Below are 14,706 nucleotides of genomic sequence, written 5' to 3' on the forward strand. Positions count from 1 at the left end.
TATGTGTGTGGGTGTGTGTTACGAATGCTGTCTTAATAATATTATAACTTTTTGGTTTGCATAGGTAATAAACATTCCTTACATCTATGTGTCCATGAATCAGACGGACTACACTCGTGACACAATGTCAAGGGTCACGTCCTGTTAATTCTCATATAGGCCATGTAGGTCTCTCCCTCAGTCGACATAAAAGAACAATATGAGAAACGACATATAATTACATTGTTTGGCACCAAATGCAAATTTGGAAAACAATAAGTTATCTAGGAAAAACGAACAAAATTAAATGAAAGCCAAGTGATTTAAAATTATTAAGGAACCTTCTGAACTGGTAGCTGTGATTTAAGGTACTGTGACATTTTTATTTGCTGCTAAATTTGATCTTTTTCAAAAGATTTCCACCGTGCGAATCGTTCACTCATTATTTTGATTCCCTTGCTAAAGTTTTGTTATTTACAGTGCCACAGTGGTCAACTCAGGGTTTCTACAGGGAATCATTGCGTTGTTAAAATGCCAGACCTGTGCCTATAGTTGGCAATGTATACATGTATAATATACAGAGTTGGTGCTGTACATTCTTATCACCAATGTGTCGCTACGATGGTAACATCGCGGCTACTATCATAAAGGTAGTCCTGCTAGCAGACGGGGTAAGTCGGGACTCAAATCTAGAATTAATCCTTTTTTGGGAAAAATATCATAATCTAATCCTGAATTACTTCTCCTGCAAGCAGAAATTGGTGAAAGACCCTTCAAGGGTGATATTTTTTGACGACGGGGTCCGTGAATTTCTGGTTGCATGTTCACTTTACAGAGATAACAGTCATTGCAGTTACAGTACTAGTACTGGGGGTTAATTTCTATTCCACCTGATGGTAACATGTCTCAACGTGTAAAATATCGTTCGAGCTAAAAGGTGATGACCCAACGAGGTTATTAGTATGGTAGGGGTGGATATTCCATTGTGGCGGATTTTGAAGAAATAAGAATGACGTTACTATTAATCCGCATGTGAATACGTGATTTCAACTGTGACAATCTATGTATGTACAAATAAATGTTTTATATCACCCCAGTTCTACAATGCGATGGCCAGGTGATATGTCTACGTTGATTAACTATGTTATGGCTGTCATTCGTTCGCTGGGTGCGTGGAAATATTTACTTTTGTTTATTACACCAAGCGTTCAGTGCTTGTTACCAAGAGTTCAGTACGTGTTACCACCCCAGCGATACCTTTCACCAAACCATTGCAATGGTATGTGAAAGTCATGTATCATTCTATCCATGAAGTTGATGGATCGAAACTTTTCAGACAATAAAACCGATCTGCTTGGTTAGCCACAACATGACGCTTTATACAATAACAGAAACTCGATATAACCTCCTATCAAAACAAATAAAAGGGCTATATGAAAGACGTGAAAGTGATGGGCTGTTTCGACATAAATACAGCGCCCGCTGTGGCAGAAATTTATTTTACTTTGTTTCGTGGATGAGGGAATCGATCGAATTTAAATGACCCATACACCAGCCAAATCGATAGTCTATTGAATTGAAGTTGTTTACAAATTTTGCATAAGCGGTTGTATTTTTCAAAAAGCTATTATCTTCAAGGATAACTTTCTAGACTAACGAGGTATTTACTACTCACTGCATTGGACGTGTCTTAAGATACTTCAGTTAGTTCTTAAGTTATTTCTTAAATACGGAAGATTAAAAATAACTTCATTGTTTCTTGAGTCTTCTTGTTTGTCTTAAATGAAGTAGTAACTACTAGTATGGTCCGTAATTGAGAACGTTTCCGAAATTCTCAATCTTAACGTTGACTGTGTTTTTCGAAGCGTGTTCTTTTCGCGTGACAACAATTAAAAAGTTTGTCGAGATGATAGACTATGACCATAGAGGTGTAATCGGTTTAACCATCAGAAAAGACCGTATACCAATTTTCCCTTTCAGTTTCTACCAACTGTGAAGCGATCAGTGATTGTTATGCAAATCACGCGGTGTCTGAATTCGCTGTTGACAAACAATAGTTAGCGTCCATACAGTTTAGTCCAGATCGCTCGGTTCTTGTTCTCACGGACAAGAGGCTCTCGATCGCGGAACAGATTTAGTGTTTGACTCAACCGAAGCAGGAGCACCGCTCGAGACAAGGGAAACTGGAGCAGGGACATTGATGGTAAGTAGATATACTTTTTGAAGGTATAAGAGAGAGCAACTTAAAAATGCAAATGAGAACATCATCGTCTCACGAAGAGTGTTTCTGGCTGAGTTGGCAGTTAGTCCGTCTAGCACTGTACATGTTTTGCCTCGAGTCACCCTGTTGTGGTATGTTACCCGAGGCACTGTTTACGGTAAATTACGTTATACCTTGACGTTTTAAAACACATGTACTCGCGGTCCCTGCAAGTTTACACACATATATATCTAGTCAATACTGATTGCTCGGTAAGTAGGTTGTCGAGTCGTCATCACTTCGATTCAGTTAAACAGACATCCATTGTACAAAATTGTATATGTCTGAAAGAAGTAACACAGGACTGTGAATGGGTCATGAATTGTTGTGCTATCAATATGCTAGTTATATACCCGAGTAACGGCTGGTATAATGCTCGATTTTGTGGCGGGACTTTCACTTTGTGTGATACGGAAGTTGTGTACGATTCTACAGCGTTGGTGCGTGCACTCATGCCCTGAGGGAACTTGACGGGGTAAGCCATCGATCTACTTGGGTAGTGATTATCAAACTCTTTAAAATGGCTCATAATCTTCTGAGCATCGTCTTCATTTTAATTAACCCATTTGTTTGCAGTTCGTGGTCTATGCGGTTTGAACCAAAACACATAAAAGAACATGAATTTCCGGGGCTAGTGCCAAGCGACCATTTTAGATTTTATCGTCATGTCGTTGTTGTCACTGTCTTCTGTGCAAACGCTGCGGGTCATGACCTTGATACTGGGGCAGCAACTGTTCAGTCTATATTTTCAATTTCCCTCATTATGCTCGTCAATATAAGGTTGTCGAAGACACAGAAGATTTACGAGTTAAGAATGACCACGCCATCAGTAACCGGATAAAATGTCAGTGTTTGGTGGGCGTGGCTGCACAACAAGTAAAAGCGCACTGTAAAGTAAAGTTAGAAAACGCATGTCAATTATACCGTCTGCTTCTTATACTTTCACATGCTTTCAGAACGGAAGGATAATAGTTACAGAAAGACACAAAGGCACCTGGAAAGCTAATGTTCGACTGCAGTTAGACGTGAATAGCTGTTTACCACACCAAGGGTTATTTTCGTTAAGCCGTACAGTAGCGTGACACATTTCACGGCTAGGTTCTGGTTATGTATCGTGTTATGTTGTAAAGCATTGTATTGAGTCATTTGCATAGCATATCAATATACATTGGGAAAGTGTTCAACATTGACGAGACTCGCTTGATCACGTGATCTCTCCGAAAGGTCATGACTTCTAGCTCGATGAATAGCGTGTTTACAACATCACATGTCGCGGTTCGTTCGTCCAGTTGTGTACATATATTATACAAGGGGTTAAAGAGGTGAAGGGAATGAACGTTCCCGCCTAAATGAACGCCTTCCCGCCAATAAGTCATGGTGCATTTATTTTCACAAAATGTAAATTCAGAAGGTAGTCAATTGGAATAGACTCTATAAAGATGCAAATATGTGGCTCTTTAAAAAGTCTATCAAATACGACAACATGTTTTCAATGGATTCTGAACCAGACTACCTAATTCCAAAATGTTTCAAACGTGGCCAATGTTGACGGGTTTTTTTCTATGGAGATACAAGACACATGTTTATAAGTTTGTATTGCTATTTGTATGCCTTTAGAAATATTTGGAATCAATACAACATGAAATGAATACATTATTAATACTCTTTAGTCACGTGTCCATTTTCTACCCGATGTCGATTTTGATAATAGCTATCTTGTAATCAGAAATTGTCATTTATTTATGAACTTTGAATAATTATTTTCTTCAAACGATCTGCAAATGGTCCGTTTCAGATTGATAAAACCATATCTGATCATGAAAATAGTTTGATATCAGCTGCCAATAACTTGTACATGTATGCACCTCGAAATTAAAATAAACTTTACTTTCTATACTAGCGAAAACATTTAATCTTCTACTTTGGAGTGACTGTATTAATCATACAGGGTCTTCTTTTATGTTTTGAATGGAAAATCGTCTATGCTTCAATTGTTATGAACATCTGCATGGGTTATCGAACTATTCAGCTTTTGCTTTTATGAAGAACAAGGAGTTGTCACAATATGAGGTTAAAGGTCAAGGGTTGAAGGTCGATGATGCAAAAATCTACACCGTTGGAAAGGTTATATGTGTTGCTGGTGATGGACAAACATTATTTCATAAAATATGTATGTGATGACACTTTCTGAAATATTTATGACAATGTATTTTGAAATATAATTAATCGTCAAGAGAAAGCCAGGTATTCAGAACTTATGAATAATTTTGTGATTTCAGTAAAAATTATACTACTTAGGTTTGTCAAAAAGACAAATACAAAAGCGTTCAAATGATATCGACAGAAAGAAAACATTGTATGCTGTAGTAGTAGTAGTAGTAGTAGTAACATTTATTTAAGAACAGGGTGGCCAGGAAACTAGAAAAACTGATTTCCATCTGGGCCCTGTATATTGAACAACGAAAGACAGCAGAGCAAAGTTTAAGACTGAAGAGTCGAGTAAGAAAGAGTTGGGAGATTTGAGATGAGAGATGGGGATGGAAATTAAGTAAGATACAGAGATAAAGAGCAGGATGAGATACAAGACATGATGGGATGAAGTAAGGGAGTGAAGGAAGTGTTTAAAGTACCCGCATATGCAATGTAGATGGTTATTGTATTGTAAAACGGATAGACATCATTTATCGTTAGGACAGTAATGGCAAAGAGCCAGTTTCATAGGAAAAGGTCTTTCAGCACCTACTGTCCATGCAAGCACAATGACACATCGTGCTCAGAAAACGCAATATTCTGACGAAACCGTGAACGACTTTCTTTTTACCAGCAACACGTACACCAAATGTTATTCACTTTACAGTTTAAATTTGTAAACACACAGAGGTTTTAGGTGAATCATGCATGGTTGAATATTTACGATTTCACTCCCCCCCCCCACTCCCCGCTTTCTGATGTTGTTGACAAGAGTGTCCACATGAACAGCTAGTAGGTCAGGTTCACGTATAATAGACATTTCCTATGTTCAAAAAAGGATCTTCAAATTGTGAAAAATAAATCAACAGTCGGGAACTGACATTTAGAGTGCAATTTATACAAAGATTAATGCTTTTTACAGTATTGAATTGTTATTGAGTTATCGCGATATTCATTTGTGATCTCGTTCACGTGATTTCAAAATACTGTCTGAAAAAGTCCATAACGGTACATAAAAGATGCTCAAAATGCGCAAATTGCACAGAGACACCCTTCTATTCAGTGTATTGCGATGTCCCAAGTACTGGTCAATGTCAACGTAATAAATCATGTATACAAATATGTAGGCCATTCGAAAAATTCTGACTGCAAAATAACTCACTGTAAATAGGGTAATAAATCTAAATGTCAAAGTTCATTCATTTCTATATTCAACCCAGTTTATGTTGTGGAGAAGAAAAAAAGTGTATGGAATGAAACCTTTAATTTTCATAGCGTTACATAACACGTCTTTGATGAATACAATCGTGATTATTTGAGTTGATAGGGTTTCAGGATTACGTATAATAGTTGTGTCTGCCTCATTATAAAAATATTGTAAACGTAATTTAGTCTGACAATGTCTGTTGAATCCCGATGAAGTCAGTAATTAACACTTAGAATATGTTTGGACGGAAATCATGTCACATGACATCAAGGCACTCACGAATGATGACTTAGCTAGATGTCTGTACTAGCTTGATAGACTGTTTATTCTCGCCATTGTAATATGTACTGTGTACATGTGATGTCAACCACTCTGATGTCAACATCTACACTATGGAACATATAAATGTTATGTTTGATTGTATTTGTTTTGTTCTTCAATTATTGTCTGTTTACTCTTTTTGAGACATGGGGAGGCAGGTAGGCAGATCAACAGACAGACAAAGATAAAACAGACACGGAAAGGGATGATGTGAGGACAAAATGTTTTACATAAAATCTGACTGGCAAATACACACATGCATACATACATACATACATACATACATACATACATACATACATACATACATACATACATACATAGATACATACATACATACATACATACATACATACATACATACACACACACACATACACACACACACAAACGGTATTATCCCTATCACTCACTACAAACAGGGCATTGGTTATTAGCATTACTGATATGAGCATAACACATATTTACATGTCAGTTTGAAGCCTTGTTAGTAACGGAACAAACACATTTGCATTACATCAGCTTATGGCAACCTGTCATTGTGTTAATGAAATCTGTAAAGCAGAAGTCAGGGAAATATTATCTACATGGGGTAACAATCACACGTATGTGATCTAACTATATAGTGCAGAATCATAATTGGTAATGATAGTGAAACCAGTAACCACGCATCAGTATACACAGTGGGTGTCGTGGTAAGCTGTTAGGCATAGCAAATTACCTTGTTATTCCAGCTCTGCAACCATTTCAGTCCATTGTCAGCCACGTTTGTAAGTTCATCATTTTCGCATCGTCGTTTTTTTGGGCCGCAATGCCAGGTAGTGAATTTAATGTACATGATAGTTTACAAACTGTGTAGACAAAGGTAAGAAAATTATACTGCAAGCCTGAAATATTTGCTGAAGAGTATTTCACTTAATGCACTGGAAAACATAAACGCAAAATAAGTAGTGACTAAAATGCCTTCTTGTATATGAACACAATGTTCCAGTCTGGTAATTAGTAAAAATCAGGCTTTGAATGGGAAACTAGCTGAAGACTGTAAATTCGCAAAATTTTCTAGTTATGAAAATATGTAGGTTTACAGTATTATAAAGACAAATTATTGGAAAGGAAATAATATGAAAATATTGAAAATCATGATTGGAAATGACATGGAATCATTACGTCATCGTTTGAAACAGTACAAAATCATGACGTCATAATTGTTAATCAAATTATCATGACGTCATTATAAGAAATAGTTGAATTTTTGAGATCATTTTCGAAACAATATTAAAGTATCCTTTACGTAAGCATTTCAAAAATGGAATATGAAAATACTATGGCGTCATTAAAACAATACATCATACTAAAGTAGTTTTTCTTTTCTTTCTTTTTCAAAATGAAATAAGCATGATGTAATTACAAAAATAATTATCGAAGTTATTATGTCACGGTACATAGACATGGGTGCTCAAAGCCTCAGACTAATGTAGAGTCAAAGCCTAAAAAAACACACAAAAAATGAACATGAATTATCATAATGTATTTTTTATGAAAATAAAGAAAATGAGATATTACGATAGGATTCAATATCGAAATTATGCTGTTAGTTTTGGAGACAGTGTTGCATTCGTTACATACACAAGGCAATCTTTTACTCATTTCAAATACAATGTTGAATTGCACTTAGATATCCACCAAACGTCTGGAAAAGCGCATTACACTAGTAGAAAAAATAGTACAGTTTACGACACTTTCCGTACTATAGTTCAGATTGAGTTCAATTCTGTACTTTTATGCTGATGAGGTGGACGTTTCTGTACTTTCCCATTAGCGCCTGTCTAATCGGATTATACTCGATCTGAAAAATAGTTCAGATTGCGAGTCGGAAGTGATTTGAATACATTTGCATTTAGTTCAGAATATATTCATGAGTTCACCCCCATAACCGGGCAGTAAACAAATGAATATTCAAATCTATCTCGCCTGCATGTGATTCAAGGCGTGTACACTAATTGTTTGACCCACAGAAAACTAACAGTAACACTATTTAGTTAGTTAGTTGTCTGTGTTTGACCACATGAAGGCGGAGGGGGAGGGTGCAAAAGAAAAGGGTTACACACATGTACAGTGTATGATATGATGAGAGCTACATTTAATGTACATGTACATACGAACTGACATGTATACGTACATGTACAACTACGCTAGCATGTAAACGTTAGCAAAAACTCTTACTACTACCTCAGACCACTAAAATACTAGAGTGGTCTGAGCTACTACTACTTGCAAAAAGTATTTACAAGCATTTCCATGTAGGTCAATGAAATATCACCTATGTGGGTTATACTTCAATAGTCGGTCAAACAGCGTAAAGGTCTACATTCTACAATGACAGACATGATTGTTCAACTCGGTGCGATCTAAGATGAATTCACGGTGTATATTTGGTTACGTCGCCTTTGAATTGATGATGACGACTCGTCCGACCTAGACTGTTCTGGTCCAGTTTCAAGTGAAAGTCAGAATTATCACGGTGCCATTGATTATACTAACTGTGATGAAACTCGCCCACTCTAGTCTCTATGACTTCATTAGCCCCAAAATGCAAGAACTTAATAATGGTATTGTAAATCGAAGTTCATGCATGCTCTGACTGTCGCCTGTTTTTTGTTTTCTTACATTTTATACAATTTTGAATTGTTAGCTTTGTATTTCCTGCATTAATGTTGAAAACTGGTCTTTTTACTGTGCGTCTTCAATGCGCAGGTAAAATAGTGTGTTAATCTAGCATCGTGAGTACGCGCTCGCTTATGGTTTCGCATACCTTGGACTGCCTGTCATTCAGTATTGTTTTAGCCTATTTATTTCTAAAGAAAAATGGTCTGTAAAGGGACTGCTTTAGTTGTCACAGTGCCTTTGTGGATTTATAAATCGATTTATGACAAGTGAGTCTACCTATTTTTTTTCAGACCCACTAAGTCAAGGAGTGCGATACACCAATCACCGTGTATTTAGCTTTGTATACAGTGTATGGATAATAGCAAGTTTCGGGACTGAAAAATCATAAATTGTTTGTTAGACTTATTTTTTATTCAATGTAATCTGGGTTGATTGGGAATTTTCAGATATCAGGATTTAAACCTCGGATTTCAACTCAGAAAGGCTATATTTTTTGCCTCAGTCTGAATTATATTAGTAGAACTCTCACCAACGTTCCCAATGTGAAGTGATCTGAAAGTTGGTGAGAGGTCCTCACGTTGGATTGCAGCACTGCATGTTCTTGCCGAGAAGATAAAGAGGTGTAGTAATTATGGTTTAAAACTGACTTTTACAAACGCCAGTCGTGTAGGGTCTATGATTTTTTATGTTGTGGATGAATGCGGCACTTTGATCTGAACCTCAGACAACTATAATAGGAACAGACTAGAATCGCTTTTTGTTTTAGGTGTAAATGGGGCTCTAAACCCATCTTCTCTGTCGTGCATGGTTACCCTTCAAACCTGCTTCAAGCCGAACGTTGTGCAAAACGATACTTCGTGTCTTTACGGGTTTTTTTTGCAATTGTGTTTTAGTGGCCTGAGTCTGAACAAGTGTTCATACAGTACAGCAAAGTCCCACCAACAAAATCCATAGCAATAGATGCAGGAAAACCTCAGTATGGGCGACGGTGAAATCATGGTGTTAATTCTAAAACTTTTGAAAGCAAGAACATATGTTTGTGCAACTTTTGTATTAAAAGCATACCATTCCAATTCAAGGACAACGATTTTGTTCAGAAATGGTGGTAGGACTATAATCCTTCCTACCTCCTTCCTTCCTACCTCCATAGTTCAAAACCGCTGATCGTAACTGCATGGTACAGCGCATCTACATTTATTTCTGAGTTCCGGAGGGCATTATTTGATAAGTACCCCATTCGTCCCTGTATTAGATCTTGTATAGTCATAACATTACAAAGATATGTGATTGTTGTGATCATTTCATTTGCTCATTATGTATTCAAGTGTAGTCAAATTTTCTTAGGTGTATGAGCAACTTTACTTCACCAATAAATTCTACTTTCTCACGAGTATTGTAAAATAACATGGCTATAATATGATACTACACAGCACGTTTTAGACGTATTTGCATATCAATGTCATCTTCAAATTTTCTTGAAGAATTCTTCATCCAGATACTCTAACATACCTGCACACCAAATGTCAGCCCATTCAATCGATTAGTTTTGCGGCTGTCATTCATTTTTACTTTGAATTCTTTTATTTACAAAACAAATGACAGTTTTTGACCCCAAAAATGACCAAAAACAGAAAATTGAAAATATCTTGCTGTCATAAACAAATATGAATAGACTTCTCGATAAAATTCCATTTACTCATTGGGAACATCGAACGTACAATGTCAAAAAGTCGCACTGGCGCAAAGTATCATGGGAAAACTTTCTTTGGCACACCTCACTTAGGAAATATAGCCGCAACAAAAAAGTTAATACTGGGATCATGTCTTTTTAAATTTAGCCTTTACCTTATAGAATAGAAGTATCAAAAGTGTATGCACTAACAAGTATCTGTGGTTTGTGAAAACATGCCAAATCGCTGATGATTGTTAAACAACAAAACTTTGCATACCATTGTCATTAATAATTCTACGTTTTACTTCTGAATCAGTTCTAAACACTTACGATTGAAATGATCGTCAACGATACGCTGATTTGTAGTTGAGGGTAATTAAAAATATTTTACAATGACGATTTCGACCATTAGCCGATGGAGGTGACCCCAACCAAACCTGTCACAAGATGTAAACTTGCACACTTTTTGTGTGTCAATATGTCTGTTCTGGTCAGTCTGTTTTGGGAATTTATGGTACACTCACTGTCGCAGTTTTCAGCCAGGGTCACGTTATTCGACGATTACTATTTGGATAAACACTGCAAAAAAGTAACACCCGTCATTGTTGCTTAGACATTTTCCTAGGGTCTTTTTCAACATGATTTATAGTAAGAAGTAACTTTGTTGATGGTGTAGTCACTGAATTTATAACCCTACATCGATGACTTAGTAATTGAACACGCAAATGAATTATCATGAACACTGATCTACAACCGATCCGACCCTGGGATTCGATCACAATTCATGGCGTCGCTTGCCAGTCTATGTCTATGTCTTGGTCACGCAAACGTGAACACTCTGATATCTGAAACACTTCTTTGCTCCAGATACGCACCTTTTTTTCATGGAAAATGTCATATAGTTTGAAGTAAGCTGGGAGAAAATATTAATGAGATATTTGTAGATTTAAATAAGAGTGAAATGATAGTCAAGTGATTTTGAACCATCTCCGTGTATTTTGCTTTAGCGAAAACACTGACAACTACTAGTATGTGATCGCCCGGTCGTCAAATTGCAAAGAACAATGAAGAACAGCTGAACACCTTCCTGTGGTCATCTGTTCCTTTCCGTACCGACTCTCAATTGTTTTGCTGCGTTTACTTGTATATCTTTAATAACAATAGTTTTTTAACTAACACCAATGTTCTTCCACTTTCTTTGCTTTCAAAATCAGTCACTTACTGTTGTAGCCAGTCAAAGACAGCCATCCTCAACTGGAAACACACCATGACAACAAAGATATACCAGAAAGTCATGACGTTTTGAATCATATCATTCGGCCCCCAACCCTGTTTTTGACAATTAAAAAATGCTCTACTACCCATCACAGCCAGTATCAATCAGACTTTTTCCATATATTATATTCCACCCTAACTTAACCCATATGACCGCCCCATTTATAACTCGTATGTCCGGACATGAACATGATTGGCTTTTCGCTGACCAAGGGGTATGAGACCATATGTGGAAGTGGGGGATAAGCTTATCAAATATGACCGTAGTTCCATGTAAATTAAAACTTATAGTTATGCTTATAGTCGTTACGTTTTCAGTTTATTGTGGTACCCGCTTGATGCTTTCTCTGAAGATGCCGACGGGATCAGTCTAAAATTCAGTTCTGGTGTATAAACTACAATGTATCACACATATCATGACTCTCACTATCCAATCCATCGGCTATACACTGGAGAACACAAGGACTATACTGACTGTTTTCTATCCAGCACGAAATAAATTGAGAATACGTGGAACTTATATGTACATGAACAGTAGCTCCGACAACTCTGACAAGTCTCTATATACCCCACCAGGCCTCTTTGCTGGAGTTCGCGGAGCGTGTGTTGTCAGTGCTAATCTCGTCTAGTTCCTATCACCGTGTTCCTAAACAGTATCGTTACCATTTACACCTCCACTCACTAAACTTGGTTTAGTCATAGAAAATAGAGAGGACCCTCTCTATTGTCTATGGTTTAGTTAGATACCAATTGGCATCTGGACTAGAGCTAATCACGAGTCCATCACAACGTGCATGCATCATTTTCTGATGTCCGCATTTGATTTGGACATTGAAGTAAATGATTTTACATTTCTGAGTCTCATTCGGTATTTTTCCACTGTTCTATATGTGGTAGCTACTACTTTTGGCACAATAAAAAAAAAGATGTTACGAAGACGAAAAAAAATATAATCGAGATGCACGATAAACATTTTTGGAAAAAAAGTCACATAAATGACTGCAGTATCCATATTTTTAATTGGCATGATTGAAGACTTTAAAAAATGAATGATGATAAAAGTGAGATTTTGCCTCAGTGATGGTTTTTCTATACAAGCGATAACATCACGATACCGGGTACTTCACAAACATTATCTCACTGACTTCAAAACCATAGTGACTAAATCGTTTCGTACAATTAGACGGCATGATGTTTTTTACGTCTCGCACAAGCATATACAATGGTACACTTTACCAAATTGTAATAGACCATGTAAATATTACATTGACCGATGCAGATCTTGCTCGCGCAGGTTGGGTAGATTTATATGCTACGTTATGCCTTAGGCCTAAAAAATAACTGTTTGGTTTCTGTTACCCGACCCACCTAGTTTTTCACTGCCGACCCTTAACTTTTTTTTTACGTGTTCTTGAAAAACTAACAAAATCGCAACAATTGTGAAGTCTCACGAGACATAGTGGATGCAGAAACTGACATCAACTTAAAAAGACAATATAAAACTGTTCCTCCAATCTGTAATGGTTGTACATCTAATGGAAAGAAGCCAATAACACAGAGATCATTTGGAAAAAATGGAAAACCAGAATTAGACACTCGCACATGAATAAAAATAAATCTACCTACCCCACCTATTTATTTATTTTGCCTAATCGGAACAACACAATTTTTTTAATAGGCCTATTTCCTAACTCAAGCTTAAATTATTGGACCCTTGTGAACCAAAAATGTGCGAAAATACAACGCCAAAATAGTAACGCTTTGCACGGTTTTCACACTGAGCAATACGATTAGATCATAGACAGTGAAGTTCTCCAGTGTCTCTGGTTAGACCGACAACAATGAAACCGTTAGCGGGATCTCAGAGTCATACTCATTCACATACAATTTTTTATGGCTGTTCACGTTGGTTAGCAACATCTCTGTCTTTGAGTTTGAATGAAATCGCTGCCATTCCCTACAGGAAACTGTTCTATGGAATTACATGCCAGGAGCGCTTTCAATATCATAGAATGTTTTGTTGATCTTTTTTTTTCTTTTTTTCTTTTTTTTTCTTCTTTTTTTTTTTGGGGGGGGGGGTCGACAACTTTTACCAAGACAACCATTATATTAATCATTATAGTAACTACCTAGCATGGCTAATAGCCTTACTGAGGTAGAACTGTAGATTGCTAAAATGTTATGGGTTGCTGGTTGTACACAACCTCAGCATATGCCACTTGACTTTCAGGCATTAATAGGTGGCAGAAATAGTCCGCACCAGGGCCGCTCTGTAGTCCGCATAAAAGGGTGACTAAGCCCAGACAATATTGTCCAGACCAGATTTGGAGGTGTGAACGCATTTAAAGCTGACTCGGTTCTAAATCTTGGTGCATATTCATGAGGTCGACACCTAGAAAATGAACCATGTGTACATTTCTTTTGTCTTTTGTTAGTTAATTTATGCGGGTAAACTGTGTCTTCACTAACATTTTCCACTAAAAGTTTCAAAATTGTCTTGTTTTTTGAAGGACTACTATAATAATATTTCACCGCCCTTGCTTTATTGTCATATCAGGAAAGTCAAGAACTTGACAAAAGCTATTCAAAACAAAGTAATCAAAGTTGTAAAACCAAAATGGTGCCGTGGAGAGTTGTGTCTGGTCATGTTCTGATCATGGAAGTATAACCCACGGTCTGATCTAGTAGCAGTATATCAACGACGAATCTACATTACAAACAAACAAACAAACAAACAAACAACACACACACACACACGGTGATATTAAAAAGCACGCAACACAAAGGTTGGTTCACATCCCTCGCATCAGTACCGGTACCCATTCTACTGAGTTATAAATATAAATCACATTCTCAGCTACAACATTGAACTTGTATGATACAAAAATCTTCAGAATGTGCGGGCCATATTTTCACTACCGGCATTGGCAGTCACCATCACTGCCTTTAAAAAAAATTAATACAGATAAATGGAAGCAAAAACAATCCTCTTGACGGTAGTTTAGTAGTCAGTTATGAATTATGTAACGTTAAATAACGCTATTCAAATATTTCCCTCTATGCCTCCCATATACCGATAGTAAATCTTCAAACATCCATACAGACATGCGGACTTTGCTCCCTACTAGATACATC

At 36.9% G+C, this 14,706-nt stretch overlaps 1 protein-coding gene across 5 annotated transcripts in view; it reads left to right on the forward strand.

The window, feature by feature from the left end:
* Nucleotides 1–14,706, forward strand: part of LOC144444595 (solute carrier organic anion transporter family member 3A1-like) — a 64,206-nt gene that overhangs the window by 2,917 nt on the left and 46,583 nt on the right. For 2 of the 5 annotated variants that reach the window (XM_078134075.1, XM_078134077.1), the window contains exon 1: nucleotides 2,042–2,182. The exons of 1 other annotated variant lie outside the window; for it this stretch is intronic. The gene's annotated coding sequence lies outside the window, so the exon portion shown is untranslated. Of the gene's footprint in view, nucleotides 1–2,041; nucleotides 2,183–2,664; nucleotides 2,715–14,706 lie in introns of those variants that run through there. 2 more of the 5 variants (XM_078134079.1, XM_078134076.1) reach the window with 2 other exon arrangements.

The sequence above is a fragment of the Glandiceps talaboti genome, chromosome 13 (assembly GCF_964340395.1).
Source record: "Glandiceps talaboti chromosome 13, keGlaTala1.1, whole genome shotgun sequence".
In the NCBI taxonomy this organism is placed as follows: domain Eukaryota; kingdom Metazoa; phylum Hemichordata; class Enteropneusta; family Spengelidae; genus Glandiceps; species Glandiceps talaboti.